A 16,515-nucleotide genomic window follows, 5' to 3' on the forward strand; every position below is an offset into this window, starting at 1 on the left:
CTGCAGTGGGTCTGCATCTTTGATGACTCACCAATACCATTATTTCTACAAGGACTACAGTGGGTCTACACCTTTGATGACCCACCAATACCATTATTTCTACAAGGACTACAGTGGGTCTGCACCTCTGGTGGCCCACCAATACTCTCTACCAGGACTGCAGTGGGTCTGCTCTGTGATGACCTACCTACCAATATTCATCAACTTCGACTGACTCTGCTGTGGGTTTGCTCCATTGTGGCCCATTACCTGTCTGCATGTCAAGAGTCAGCACTGTCTTTCAGTTGGAAGGACAACACTACTTCTTCAAGACTGAATGGAAATCCACTACTTCTGTGTGCAATTTTTTTTTACTAATGAGACTTTGTGAAAAAAAACTGTAATTACTATTGTGATGAACAATCTGGACTGTCTTTATGGACTGTGAGAAAATTTTAGCTTTTGATCAACATTGTATTAATCAGTGTGTGCATTTGATATCTTTCTTATTGTAATTATGAAAATTTTTTTCAAATCATTATTGGCCACTGCCCAAAAAAAATTTGTAAAATTTTTTGTGGGGAGCATGGGGGCTATGTAAGTAGGCTGTTTATGCTTTCTTTAATGTAAGTAGGCAGTTTATGTTTCTTATTGGCAACGTTACGTAGCGCTCTGTACGAAAATCACTGGCTGTGCTGTGTGCAGTCTGTGGCTAGTTTGCATTGTTGTCTACCATTGTAGAGGGACAGCTGAATGTTAACAGCGCGTAGCGTTGCGCAGTTGGAGGTGAGCCGCCAGCAGTAGTGGATGTGGGGAGAGAGATGGCGGAGTTTTGATAATCTGTAAGACTGGATGTCAATTATGAATAGTAAGGTAAATACATTGTTTGTTCTCTATTAATATCTTTCATTTGCTAACTATCTCTATCAGTAGTTAGTGCCTTCCGTACTTTGAATCTTTTATTTAGCTGGCAGTAGTGGCGCTCGCTGTATTGCAGTAGTTGGAGCAACGAAGATTTTTGTGAGGTAAGTGATTTCTGAAAGGTATAGTTTAATGTTACTCAGGGCCATTCTTTTGCAGGGATTTTTGATAGTCAGATTGCGTTGCGCTAAAAATATTGTGTGTCAGTTTCAGCACAGTCTTGTATAAGTTGTTCTAAGGGGACGTTTCATAATTTTAGTACTCTAGGGACTTTTCCCATTATTATTTATTTAGTGATCTTTTCCTCCTCCCCCTCTCTGTGTCAACCTCTTGCTCTCTTTGTCTATCACCTCCTACCACCTCTATCTGTCCATCTCCCCCTTCCCATCTCTTCCTCTCCTTCTCCCTCTTCACCCTCCCCGCTCTCTCTGTACATCTCCTCCTGCCCCTTCTCCCTATCCATCTTCTATGGCCGCCTCTCCCTACCCACCTCCTCCCCATCTCTCATTGTCCATCCCCTGCTGAACCCTGTCTCCTGTCCCCTATTACTGTCCATCCCTCGCGCCCCTCTGTTCGCAAAGTTTATGGACCTTTCCCTTTTCCAAAGGAAACTGTGTCAGGATTGGCATATCTGGACATTCTACAAAATTGGTCGTTTCGCCAACTTCACGAAGATAACATTATTTCAGATATATACCTGAAGATGCTATGCCCTATTTTCACCTTGAGATACGGCGTTATCCTAACAACATCCCACAACGTTGGAGGGGAAGAGGTGGACAGCAAGATCTTGTCCGTCGCTGTTGGCCTCCCAGGTCACCGGACTTCACACCTTGCAATTTTGTTCTGTGGGGATACGTAAAAACCAGAGTCTTTGCCCCACCTACGGTAGATATTCTCAAAGAACAGAGAAATCACATTGTTGAAGCTGTTGATTCAATACACAGGAACCCATTGATTCATGTGGAATGAAATGGACTACCGTTCTGATGTTTCTCTAGCAATGCATGATGCTCATGTTGACTGTATGCTATAGCATCTTTGCGAATATAAATCTTTGAATCTTCCTCTATCCAGTGACATGCACAATATATATCTTTCATAGTTTCTCTGTAATAAACAATTGTAATCTATTTCTTCTTTTTGAATCACACTGTATAGTCCTCAAGACTTTGCATGCATATGTGTTCCACACACTTATTATTTCCTCCTCTCCCCTCTCTGTGTCCATCCACTTCTCAGTCCACCTCTCACTCCAGTCTCTCTCTCTGTCCTCCTCCCCACCTCTATGCATCCATCTTCCTCATCTCTGTATATCCTCTGTATGACCATCTCATCCTCACCCCTCTCTGTTCAATTCCTCCTCTTCCCTTTTCTGTCTCCCTATATAGTCCTCATCTCAGTCTCTTCCCAGCACTTCCATGCCCTCCTCTCTCGCTGTCCTCTTCTTCCTCCCTCTCTCCCCTTCTCCCCCTCTCCTCCCACCCCCTCTCCTCCTCCCCCTCTCTCTGACCTTCTGCCAGCCAGAGTGGCTGAGCAGTTCTAGGCACTTCAGTCTGGAACCGTGCGACCGCTATGGTCACAGGTTCGAATCCTGCCTCAGGCGTGAATGTGTGTGATGTCCTTAGGTTAGTTAGGTTTAAGTAATTCGAAGTCTGGGGGACTGATGACCTCAGGTGGTAAGTCCCATAGTGCTCAGATCCATTTGAACCTCTCCTGCTCTCTCTGTCCATCTCCTCCTCCACCTCTTTCTCCATTTCCCTTAGGCCCCATCTTTCCATTCTTCAGGCCTCTCTCTTGATCTATGGCATCATCTACCCATCTCATCCTTCCCCTACCAATGCCCATACACACATGTAATCCCTGTAAATCAGGTCGATAAGGCAGGCTGATACTACCCCCACAACATGCCTGTCATGAAAGGCATCTACATGTCAGGAGCCAGAAAACCGTTTATTGCATCTGACATGTTAGCTACCCTGCAAAACAAGGAGGTCCAATACTACTCCCACACAATAAACCTGTCATGCAAGGCAGCCAGTACGGCAGGGGCTGAAAAAAAACACGTTTTTTGCTATATCTTTGTTCATATTGGAGCTAGGAATTTATAAACCACATAGTGCTGTTACTTCTGACGTTTTGCTGCTTATGTGCCAAATTTGGTTGACATAAATCCAGGGGCTTGGGAGGAGATCCCAGATATACATACAAACTGCTTTATCTGTATACACTTTTGTTCACATTTCAAAGCTGCCTGTTCACACACTGCCATTTCCTTCTGCGCCACATACGAAGTATGTTTTGCAATCTGAGAAATATGTTCATACTTCTATAGGAAACTAGTAATTTATTTATGAAGCTCCTTCTATTTTATTATACCTGCATGAAGAAATTTTGGGTCTGTATTTTTTGATAGCATTATTGTGAATGTTAATATTGTTAAGGCTGGGTGCTATCGGTGAAGCATATACACAAAGCTACATGTTTATGTATACCAGGGAATTTTGGTTGAACAAGTAAATAAGTCATTTTTTTTCTCAGCTATACACCAGCAGACTGTAAGAGAACCTCTACATTTATGACATAGAATGCGAAGAATTAAAATTTAGCAACAGTTCCCTCTTATTAACTTCATCTAGATTGAGTACTGGTAAAACGTATTCAAGAAGTTTTGTAGACACAGAATTCATTACACACTCTCTTGTATAAGGGACAACCGCAGCCATAAGTACTCCTAGATATCTCAAATAATAACCACTTGGCTACTCTTGTAAATTACTTGTTTAACTACTGCTTTCGTAACCTAGAAGCCACATCATCAGGTTAAATATGGTGAACCATGATATTAAAGTTGCAATATGGACAGGACCAAATATTCCTCATCAATGAATAAATTTATTCATAGATAAGGAATGTTTCTTACAGAATTCATTGCTCATATCAGTTGTTATGTGGAAGGCAACGTGTTCTTGTTGCGACTCCTTTGAAATGTCACACCATTTTACATGTGGTTTCGTCGATATGATTGATTAATTATGTACTTCTGGGTGGTCATGTGGGGTTTTTCTATTTTATGCATAAAAGGAAACACTAACTTGGGTTAACACTCAGACGTACACCACTGATAAATCAGTCTGTTCGTCGCTGCTCAAGTTAGATAATATGTGAACCATAGTTGAAACCCCTGGACTCTTGGAATTTACACACACCTATGCCTGATGATGAGATTTACCTCAAATGCACTAATCTCTAAACGTTAAGCACAACTGAGAAAAGATGAGAATGGGAAGAGAGGAAGTCAGGAAGTATAGTAAATTATCTCGTTCATTACAGACAGAAATAAATGGAAGTATCTTCATTGGAAAAAGTACTTGCAGACGCTGAGTCGAATTCCACTGCACACACAGAGAAAAATTTCTTCCGTGAAAGTCCTCCAAAAATGTCAGACCCTTGTCGTGAAGAAATTGTCAACAGAGAAAAAGCTTGCAGCATATCTGACGATGCGACGTTACAGATATGAATCCAGCGGAAGTGAACGTTCACGCATTCACTATTTGAGGCATGTCTAAAGTTTAGCTACAGTTTATGTAACTGCTAGACATGTTAAAACTGTGTATGCCGTATTCGAACCTTTTTTGGCGAAGGATGAGTAAATATCTTCTTAGGAAAAAACATAGAAGCTAGAACAAGTTATTCATTGTGGGACCGAGAAAGTGTCAAACTGAAGCCTTAAGTTTAGCCAGCTAAAAAGTGTGGGCCTTAGGCTCGGAAAGCTCATATCGATGATGTTTCGTTGACACTTGTACAAGGCCGAAAATTGAAATCTGCAGCAATTTGCGGAAGGATTGCACTTCTGTCACGTTGCCATCAACAAGTGTCAGCGTGCGAACTATTCAACGAAACATCATCGGTATGGGCTTCGTAGCTGAAAGCCCACTCGTGTACCCTTGATGACTGCACGGCACATAGCTTTACGCCTCGCCTGAGCAGAGCACCGACATTGGTCTGTTGACATCTGGAAACATGTTGTCTGGTCGGACGAGTCTCGTTTAAAGTTGTATCGAGTGGAAGGACGTGTACAGTTATGGAGGCAACCTCATGAAACATTGGACCTTGCATGCCAGCAGGGGAAGGGCGAGGGGGGGGGGGGGGAACTTTTCAAGCTGGCGGAGACTCTGTAATGGTGTGGGACTTCTGCAGTTGACAGGTGACATGAACGTAAGCATCCTGTCTGATCACCTGCATTCATTCATGTCCATTGTGCTTTCCGACGGACTTGGGCAATTCCAGCAGGACAATGCGACACCCCACACGTCCAGAATTGCTACGGAGTGGCTCCAGAAACACTTTCCTGAGTTTAAATATTTCCGCTGGCCACCAAACTTCATAGACATGAACATTTTTGAGCATATCTGAGACACCTTGCAACGTGCTGTTCAGAAGGGATCTCCGCCCCCTCGTACTCTTACGGATTTATGAACAGCATTGCAGGAGTCATGGTGTCAATTCCCTCCAGCACTTCAGACATTAGTCACGATATTTGACAGTTCTGCTACTTTCTCTGCTTCTTGGTGTAGATATGTGGTCTCACACTGTCAAGTTCTTTGTAAATTAGACTGTATTTTCCAATCGTTGTAATAAGATCACATACCCTCTCAACCCGTGAAGTTTCATTTTGTTTTGTTTTTCTTTTTCACCCTTGTAGGAGCTTTACTTTTTTTTCTTTGTCAAGCACTGTAATTTAAAACAGGCAAATAAGTTAATTACTAATTCTAAACACACAAAATAATATTTTCGTAATTATTGAACATTAAAATAAACAACTGCCACATCGATTTATAGTGGGTCACAATTTGACAAAATTTGTATGTGTAATCGGTCAGGTTTATCAGTATCAAGAAGTGGTGCTTAACTGAAGTCTGTATCTTCATTCACTAGCTGTCCAGGATGTTTCTTGTAGTGCCTTATGATCTCTAGTATTTTCTTGACCTCTACTAGTTTCTGTCCACTGTGCCCAGATTGCAGTATTTTTACATATACTACATAACTACGTCTCATGTCTAGACAGTGCTGCGCAAAGGTGGAGACCGTTCTCTAGAGCTGCCAGCCTCTCCAGAGCTATGTACGTCTGTTGCACACTGGTCTGCCTGTTTTTCCTGTATGAGCCACACTCTTTGGAACTGATCTCAAATGGCTGTAAACACTATGGGACTTAACATCTCAGGTCATCAGTCCCCAGAGAACTACTTAAACCTAATTAACCTAAAAACATCGCACACATCCATGCCCGAGGCAGGATTCGAATCTGCGACCGTAGCAGCAGTGCGGCTCTGTACTGAAGTGCCTAGAACCTCTCGGTTACAGCGGCCGACTCTGCAGTTGTCATCAAGGCACTTTGCTAGGTTGTGGTGGCTCCACAATGGTGTGGGTTGTGTTTACATGGAATGGACTGGATCCGCTGGCCCAGCTAAACCGGTCACTCACTGAAAATAGTTATTTCGGCTACTTGGAGACCATTTGCAGTAATCCATGGACTTAACGTTCCCAAACAACGATGGAATTTTTATGGATGACAATGTGCCACGTCACCGGGCCACAACTGTTCGCGACTGGTTTGGAGAACATTGATTGAATGAATGATATGATAAGCCATATCGTCCGACATGAATACCATCGAACATTTATGGCCGACCTGAGTGGCCGAGCGGTTCTAGGCGCACCGCACGACCGCTACGGTCGCAGGTTCGAATCCTGCCTCGGGCATGAATGTGTGTGATGTCCTTAGGTTAGTTAGGTTTAAGTAGTTCTAAGATCTAGGGGACTGATGACCTCAGATGTTAAGTCACATTCTGCTCAGAGTCATTTGAACCATTTCTGAACATTTATGAGACATAATCGAGAGGTCAGTCCGTGCACAAAATCCTGCGCCGGCAATACTTTCACAAATACAGATGGCTACAGTGGCACCAAGGCTCAATATTTCTGAAAGGGATTTCTAACGAATTGTTGAGTCGATGCCTTGTCGAATTGCTGCAGTCTGCTGGGCGAAAGGAGATCTGACACGACATTAGGAGGTATTCCATGACTTTGGTCACCCCAGTTTCACCTCACCTACCGTATTACATGGTTAACTTTCCAGCTTTATCCCTTTGCTGCTAAAGGGCTCCGAATTTTGGCGTGTAACGTGGCTGTGTGCAACTTGAAAAAAGTCGGTTCGCGAGAAACAGTATACTGTAACAGAATTTTTAACCGCAACCTCTCCTTGAGCCTGACAAGGTCAGAGCACGCATAAGCGCAACAACAAACTGACACCTTGGTTTCATTCTCATCAATCATGCTCCATAAGTATCGACTTGGGCCGATCCGGTTTTAACCTGTTTCCAGAACGTAAAGAATACTGTTGAGGATTTAAGTTTGATAACGATAAAGCGGCGCAAGGAGAGGTGAGGTTTTGGCTCCGTCAACAAAGCCAAACATTCTACAGTGACAGTATCAACAAACTGGTCTCTCGTTGGAAGAATTGTGTTCGTCGCCAGGGTGAGTATGTTATGAAACAAATATGTAGACATGAAGAATAAACGTGTAGAATGTTAATGAAGTTAGTTTATAAATAAAAAAAATAAAATAAAATAAAGCAGAAAAAGGCTATGAGCTAGCTCTCGCACATAACATGTTCTTTATCCTTGTGGATTTCTTAGCCGCCGGCCGCGGTGGTCTAGCGGTTGTGGCGCTGCAGTCCGGAACCGCGGGACTGCTACGGTCGCAGGTTCGAATCCTGCCTCGGGCATGGGTGTGTGTGATGTCCTTAGGTTAGTTAGGTTTAAGTAGTTCTAAGTTCTAGGGGAATTATGACCTAAGATGTTGAGTCCCATAGTGCTCAGAGCCATTTCTTAGCTGTTTACCTGTGGAACAAACAGTACATCGAACGTAGTCAAGACAGAAGAAACGTTCGCTTGGATGACAGGCTTTTGAATCTGGCACGAGAGGCTGACGACAGTGGCGCCGGAGCCTGGGGCGGCGCATGCGCAGAAGGTCGGCGCCGGTGGTCCAGGCGCCACGGCCACCCCGCCTATCTCCCCCCCCCCCCCCGACCCCCACCCCGCCGGGAGATCGATGCGGTCGCCGTCGGCGGCGCCGGCCGAGCCCCGTCAGTCGCTCGGGCAGCGGCCCAGCATCCGGCGGGGGACCACAGCGCCGCGGCGCCTTCTTCGGCGGCCCACTGCCAGCCCACAGAGGTACGCCGTCGCACTTACGTAAGCTGACCGGTGCCTGCCACCTGGAACGTGACACCTGCGCTAACCGTGCCATATTGTCGAAACAAAATGTTTCTACTCCTATTCTCTGACTACTACTACTTGCACACACATACTTCGCATGCCACTGTACAGTACTCCGCGATGGGTACACGGAACCAACATTATCGATTTTCCTTCATAATTCATTCTCGTACTGAGCCAGGGAATAATGACTGTCTATATGGCAATTTTTTCGCCCCCAGTCCCTCCTGTCTTAATTCCATGGTACCTTCTTGATATACACACTGTTACTGTTAAAAAAATCTGGGACATTGCAGAAGATAATGCAATAAGGAACATATGGACGGAAATCTGAAATATTCTACAGCACTATGCACTTCCTACGCATTCGATAGAGTACACGAAACACCAGGATACTGTTGTTTGGAAAACGTTTATTCACAGAAAAATAGAATCAAATACTGGAAACCGAATCAGTGGCTTCACTATGAAACATTGTCGAGCCGAATCATTACTATTCATCCGAAAATTATAGCTGTCATTTCAAACCTGGCTAAGATAAAAAATGGCAGCTAGATAATGTATTGTGTTCTGTAGTCTTCTTCACCGGAAATTGCAATAGCCCTGTCTCGGTCGCCAACATGAACTACTCTCGATTAATATGATCTCATTTGTTATTAACCGAAATAGCAGCTAGCTTTAATTTTGATGTGACCGTATCCTACTATTTAAATACTGATCGGATTTAGTTAGTTAGGGAGTCCTTTCTAATTAGAGTGCGGCTGCTCGACAGTGTTCACACAACGATAAAGGATTTTGCAATAACCAATGCTAATATGTTTGATTATATATTCTGTTTAGATACAATATGAGGCAGACACTACTTTCGTCTCACACTTCTAGTTACTGTTAAGCCATCAGAGATCACACGCTATAACCACGGTTAACATACACAACTCTTACTGCAGTCCAGTGGGTGATTGGTGCTGTTGACGCGAACGCGAATATACGGCACGCTGAAAGCCTTTGTAAGATACTTGTCAGGAATATCTTGTATCACGAATCGGTAATGTTTTGCTGAGACTCAACTCATGGCGACGGGGACCCACCCAGCCGGTAGGATACAACGCTTAGTTCACAGCTCCGCCCAGACTCTTTCACGTAGTGTTACGGCGCTTGGCAATTGACTTTGCCTACCATCGACTTGTAAGAGGCAAAAATGTTATATTGTGCAACAACGAACCATGTTTTGTTTCATTCTCCGTAAGATTCTGCGCCCCCTTCGGTGGTATCAAGCGCTGTAATGATGAGGTCAATAAGCTCATGTACTGTTCCCACCGGAACTGAGAACACAGGGGACTTCACATAACTCCACCGGAAAAAAGTCAGAAGGAGCGAGGTCAGGGAAGTGTACAGGCCAAGGGACTGGGAACCGTTTTCCAATTACTCGCTGCCTGAAACTGTCTGTGAGACATGCCACACATCGACGATCAAAGGGTGCTGCAGCACCACCATTCCGATATCTAAAACTACCGAATAGTTGCAAGGCCACCTGCTCCACTAGTTCAGGCAAGACATTCTCCATAAAGTTCAAATATCATGTACCTCATAAGTGACCCGATAAGGTGTGGGGCCCAATAAGGTAGATCTCCGAGAATTCCAGCTCAGATGTTCATTTAAAATCTTACCTCCCGTATAGTTTGTGCGTAGATTTTCAACAGCCTAGTGGTGGCTGCAGAAACTTTATTTCACAATTTCCGGGTGTGGCTTCTTAATATAAAAAAGGTTCGAAATTTTATCCTCTACAATCTCTCAAATGTTTAGAATGACATTCGGTAATTCCTTGCGAACTGTGATGGCATTCTAACAGTCACACACTTTCTTCGAATATACGTTCTCCAAATTTACCCAACAGAGTTTCGCGAGTACTACGTTCTCTTTCTTCCAAGGATTCCTATTCACATCCCCGAGAACTTCTGTTACAAAATGGCTCTGAGCACTATGATCATCAGTCCCCTAGAACTTAGAACTACTTAAACCTAACAAACCTAAGGACATCACACACATCCATGCCCGAGGCTGGATTCGAACCTGCGACCGTAGCGGTCACGCGGTTCCAGACTTAAGCGCCTAGAAGCTGACGGCCACACCGGCCGGCACTTCTGTTACACTATTGTAGGGGCTGCACCTGTTTCGGTCCAGTCAAGGCGTCTCGCAGTACGTTCGATATCTGTCATGCCTACTTTATGTGGACTCCAAACACTGCTCTCACTAGCGTCTTGTCTCCAATTTCCTTTACAGGTGCATTGCGTTTTCCAGCATTACTTCTAAATACTGGGTGGTTATAATTGAAGTGTACTTACTGACAGAGGTCCATTATGAGCTGCAATTATGGTTTGGCGGCGAAACTTGATAGATATTCTAATGCGTTAATGCGGAACAGATTTACGCTGAAAAAAAAATTGTTCCAATGTTGGCCACCAAGTGCAAATCTGGCCCTGTGAATGCAAGAAAGACGTATATATGGCTCTGAGCACTATGGGACTTAACATCGATGGTCATCAGTCCCCTAGAACTTAGAACTACTTAAACCTAACTAACCTAAGGACATCACACAACACCCAGCCATCACGAGGCAGAGAAAATCCCTGACCCCGCCGGGAATCGAACCCGGGAACCCGGTCGTGGGAAGCGAGAACGCTACCGCACGACCACGAGCTGCGGACAAAGACGTATAGAAACGTTTCCATATATAACAGATTATGAATGGGATGTGGGCAGAAAAGGTCAAACAAGTGAGAAAGATATAATATTGAGTTTATTATCAACGATCACTTACAGAATTTGTTCGATATGAGCACCGGAGACGCCATCGAGATACTGTACAGCGCGAGATTTGCACCTGGTAGCCAAAATTGGAACTAAGTTTTTCCAGCGTAAAACGGCTCCATATTAAAGCATTAGTGTATCCGCCACGTTTCGCTGCCATACGATAATTATCTCTGTGAATAGCTGCAATCTAATTATAAACACCTGGTACACACGCGATGCGATGTGATCAAGATGTTTAGCACTAAGCTTGTAATCAGACACTATCGAGGTCTTTACCTTAGTTGTAAGCGTTAGCTTGCGTTTATCACATTTAAACAGAACTGACATTCATGACAACGTCCTGCTCGTATACACGTAACGCTCAGTGTGCTAGTTTGCGAGACAGGTAGGTTAGCCAGATCCGGATCGAATCCGGGCTGCGGATTAACGACCGTGACTGATGCACTGGTCACCCTGAGGGTGTTTTAGGCGGTTCGTCACGCTCGTTCAGGCAAATAATGGGCTGGTCCCCACCTTCTACCTCAGGAAGCAGATTGCGCTAACAGATGAATTACGATCACACACAGAACGAAGTCTGCGTAATTCACGGACAGGTGACGCACATGGCTTCCCTCCCTTAGGTATCCGACGACTAGGCGATAGGGAGGGCATCCGACCGTAAAGTTAAATAAAATACTATGAAATGTATTCGTAAATTGTAAATAAGGTGTTGTAGGAGCTGTTTGGTTTACTACAGACACACGAAACCTTGAGGAGGACCGTGATTCGAAACGGATTCCCCGTTTATCGCGAGCGGTCACCTTAACCACTTCGGTTATCCAAGCACGCCTCCCGGACCGGAAAACTGATGAGGAAAACATTTTCTCTCCCTATGCGGTAATCCCACAAACGGTCTGCGAACACTATGGGATGTAGAGACTGTGACACATGGCAGTTTAAATCGGATGGGGAGAAGTACACGGATAGCCGAAGATGTTAAGGCGACTACTCGCGAAGTGGGAAATCAGGTTTAGCGTAGCGGTCTGCCACAAGCTTTCATGTGTCTGTATTCAATGTAATATTATATTCGCTGTTTGTGAATACATTTCACAATTTAACACGAATGTAAATCGTCAGCAGTGTCTGTTCCTTCAGACATATGTACATACACTGTCAAATACAGTGTCTACTGCACTAACTGTGTTGAAGAAAATTCATTTGTCAAAAACTCGAGAAGAGCGGAGCTCATACAAGTCACTGAAAACTCTGAAGAAAAGAAGATAAAAACATTCAGTATAGCAAGGGGAAACACTGCCGAAGTCCTTCTACAATTCTTACGATCTTCCAAGGACGAAATTTTTCTCTACATATTTTCGTCAGCGCACAAACTTGTTGCACTGCATATCCTATCTAATAATTTGTTTATATGTATTTAGAACGTTGGAGGCCATATTTCACTTCCTTGAGGCACAGACGACATTAATTTCGTTTCCTTGGAAGGAAGATTAAAATCTCGTCTGCAGCGCGGTCGTTATAGACGGAACACAAGCTCAGATTACGAAAGGATGGGAGAAGAAAATTGGCCATGCCCTTTACAAAGGAACCACACAAGCATTTTCCTGGAGCGATTTAGGGAAATTACGGGAAACCTGACGTAAGTCTGGGTGGCCGTAAGGTGTGCTACCACTACGCCTCCTCTCTTCGTAACGTATAAAATTCCAAGTTTCACTGTGATTTGTAGTCCATGTTAAACTGTACAACCCCTGTAACTGGCTGTTTAAGTCACCTTCCAAGGTCGTATCAGTGCAAGAGCAGACCAACTCCAATAGTGCCATATTGGAGTTCAGTTCCATCTCATATTTCCGAACATAATTGCTCCTAGGTATCTGTGTGATATGACTAACTAGAGCTGTCTCATTAACCTGTATCTTTTGTGATTACGGAACATTACGTGTCTCTTCATTAAGAGTTACCTTCATGTCTTCATATTATGCTGATTTTTGGTCAAGATCTAATTAAGAGTAACACTTATGTAGGAAAAATATCTTTGTAGACAGCCTTGTCATCTGCGGGAAGTCTGCCATTGTAATAATTAATTGGTTGATTCGCGAGAGGAGATCAAACAGCGAGGTCATCGGTTCCATCGGATTAGGGACGAGTACGAAGTCGGCCGTGCCCTTTAAAAGGAACCATCCCGACATTTGCCTGAAGCGATTTGAGAGATCACTGGAAACCTAAATGAGGGTGGCCGGTCGCGAGTTTGAACCGCCGTCCTCCCGAGTGCGAGTCCCATGTGCGCCACCTCGCTCTGTAATAATAAATTATATCTGCTAATTAATGAGTGTATAAAGTGAGCAATAAATGTCTTACAAAACTTCCCTGTCCATCTGTGGAGATAAATCACCACCCAGGTAACGTTAGTAGACATCTCATAGGACACATTTTCCTTAGAAGATGTCGGTGCAGTAAGAAGACAACGGCCTTGCCGCAGTGCATACACCGATTCCCGTGAGACCACCGAAGTTAATCGCTGTCGGGCGTGGTCGGCACTTGGATGGGTGACCATCCAGGCCGCCATGCGCTGTTGCCTTTTTTCAGGGTGCACTCAGCCTCGTGATGCCAATTGAGGAGCTACTCGACCGAATAGTAGCGGCTTCGGTCAAGATTACCATCATTACGACCGGGAGAGCAGTGTGCTGACCCCGCGCCCCTCCTGTCCCCATCCTCCTCTGAGGATGACACGGCGGTCGGATGGTCCCAGTAGGCTACTAGTGGCCTGAAGACGGGGTGGAGTACGGTGCAGTAAGAAGTATCTTGAAACAAAACCAAGAAAAAAAAATGTAACTTGGTTTTACAAAACGAATACTCCAATAACCATTTGGCAGCATCAAAGTGCCCATCGAGAAGGAATTGCGATGGCGAGTCATATTGTACCACAAAGTAGGAGACCACTACTAGTTGTCCACACATTCCTCAACAAGGAAACATGGACCAAGAGTTCACAAGGAGGAACGTGAGCTACTAGTTTACCTATGCGCCACCCGTCACTTCAGTGGAAACACACTGTCTTGGCACTGGTGGTGTAAGACGCACTTCACATGGGCAAAACGACTCGTGTAAAACACAGCTTGCTCCATTCGTACACGACATCTAGGGAACAGAAGATGCACGTGAACAGGTAGATTGCCGGCCGGTGTGGCCGTGCGGTTAAAGGCGCTTCAGTCTAGAACCGCGTGACCGCTACGTTCGTAGGTTCGAATCCTGCCTCGGGCATGGATGTGTGTGATGTCCTTAGGTTAGTTAGGTTTAACTAGTTCTAAGTTCTAGGCGACTGATGACCCCAGCAGTTAAGTCGCATAGTGCTCAGAGCCATTTGAACCATTTTTGAACAGGTAGATTCAGTCCTCCAAGTTTTTCGAAAGGCTTTCAACACAATTACATCGTTGGCAACTAAGCAAGACACCATCTTACGTAGTGTCTTCTCAAATACGAGGGGTATTTGATCAGTAGACGCCAGTAAGTTATACTGGACGGCGAATGTTCCACAGAAACGAAATCTAACAACTGTGTCTTTCCTTCCACGTATTGAAATTGTGTCCCAGGTCTCGAGTTTGAGCCACAGAAATGTAGTTTAGATTGATGCTTTTCACTTTTCGCTTCTTTCTCTTCGAGTAATGATCTTTTATTGTCAAGAATTAAGGAAGGAAATATCTGAATTTACATCTCTAGGGGGTGGGGGTAAGACAGCGACCTACGGTGCAATATTGAGAGTGGTAGAAGTAAAGTGCGCATCTAAGTGCTGAAATAGCGGACAACATCTGAAATACGAAAATGTTCTCACTGCAAGTTGAATACGGGATGTGCCTGGCGAAAATCCTCGTGTGAGGAGGTTTTTTATTTATTTAATCGTATGGCTAGGGACCCCCGTCGGGCAGGCCGTTCGCCGGGTGCCGGACTTTCAATTTGACGCCAGTTCGGCGGCCCGCAGTCGAAGAGGATAATGGGATGATGATGAGGAGGAGGACAGCACAACACCCAGTCCCTGGGCGGAGAAAATTCCCCGAATCAGTCGGGAATCGAACCCGGGCCCAAAGGATTGACAATCCGTCACGCTGACCATTCAGCTACCGGTGGCGGACGTGAGGAAGTCATTTCGCGCTTTTGTCGTGTTGGGAAACTTTCTTCGACCAATTTGGGGGGGGGGGGGGGGGGTGAAGAGGTTTGTACCCATAGAGTAGTGCACCTAGCAACGCATAATGTTTTTGGGTGGTACTTCAATCCAGTAACTGATATTGTTAATTCTTCGGGTACAGAATTTTATGCAGAGTATCAAGTTTTAGAACTATTTATATGAAATTTGTTGAAATGTTAAACCGTACTCGTCGGTCGTACATCATTGTGTACCTTGAAACAGAAGAACGTCTTTTACCATGGAACACGTGATACTTGCAACTCTATGGAGTTTATTTAAAGTTTTAACAAATGTACCTGTCTTGAAAATGAAAAGTTGTATCAGTTTCCAATACCTTCTATATTACAATGTATTTAACTTGCACCTGGTCTGTAATAATACTTCTGTTTAATTTAACTTCACTTATTGATCACCAGTGTTTATTAAAGCAATATCGTGACAAACAGACGATTAAACATAATGTTGACAAGAAATTCTCCATTGCAACGCTTTTAAATTCGATTGAATATTTCTTCCTAGGTATATAATCATGTTGCACGTTATAGAATGTTTTCAGAATTAGGAAAACCTTAATATTCGGGAGTAATTTTTTTAGTTCAGAAAAAGACTGTAGCATATAAGAAATGAAAGCAGTTATTTAAAAATGGAATAAGAAAACATACTGGACTTCTGTGCAAGATCTGGCTATAGGGAGAAGTCTGAAAAGTGTACCAAACTACAACACACTCCGCTACATGGAAAATGAAAACAGAAGAAAAATGAAAAACACCATTATCAGAATTTAAAAACTGGACTCTGGGATGGAAGCAGCAAAGGAAATGTGCTTATTAAAATGGTAGAAGAGAAAAGTGAATTGGGAGCCTGAATTTACTTTCCTTTGTGACGTCACTTGTTTAGGGGATGGTAACTGCTGGCTGTGACTTCATGACACATTTGTGCCAACGGTTCTTAGAGCCTGTCACAACTGCTCCTGAGAGTGAATTTTTAGGTTTATGTTTATGTCTAATTATAAAGGCTCTTTCTATGTTTGCAATATATTTGACAACATACCTACGAAGAAGTGAATTTTGAACACGTAGAATTTTCGAACTTACTTCTTCTTTTTAGGACGTGTCGTAATTTATATCTCACTATAGTGTTTATTCCTAAAATTATTTCAACTTCTGAATATAACTCTTTGGATGTTACATCGCGTCGTTATGAAACATGAAACAGCTATAAAGCCGACGTTACAACCGTTTTTGCAGCGGTACCAGTGGAAAAACTGGCGGAACGTGGAATTAGATTTGTTTTAGTGTTTCGTAGTGCGTGACATAACACCCAAGAGGATTTTATTCAAATTGAGACTGTTCATAG

General features: G+C 43.8%; 1 protein-coding gene across 1 annotated transcript in view; it reads left to right on the forward strand.

Moving 5' to 3' along the window:
- Positions 1-8,070: 8,070 nt before the first annotated feature.
- Positions 8,071-16,515, forward strand: part of LOC126092046 (protein unc-80 homolog) — a 1,190,994-nt gene continuing 1,182,549 nt past the window's right edge. Inside the window, exon 1 of the mRNA XM_049907452.1 lies at positions 8,071-8,135. The gene's annotated coding sequence lies outside the window, so the exon portion shown is untranslated. The remainder of the gene's footprint in view (positions 8,136-16,515) is intronic.

This window comes from Schistocerca cancellata, chromosome 7 (assembly GCF_023864275.1).
Source record: "Schistocerca cancellata isolate TAMUIC-IGC-003103 chromosome 7, iqSchCanc2.1, whole genome shotgun sequence".
NCBI classification, from domain to species: Eukaryota; Metazoa; Arthropoda; class Insecta; order Orthoptera; family Acrididae; genus Schistocerca; species Schistocerca cancellata.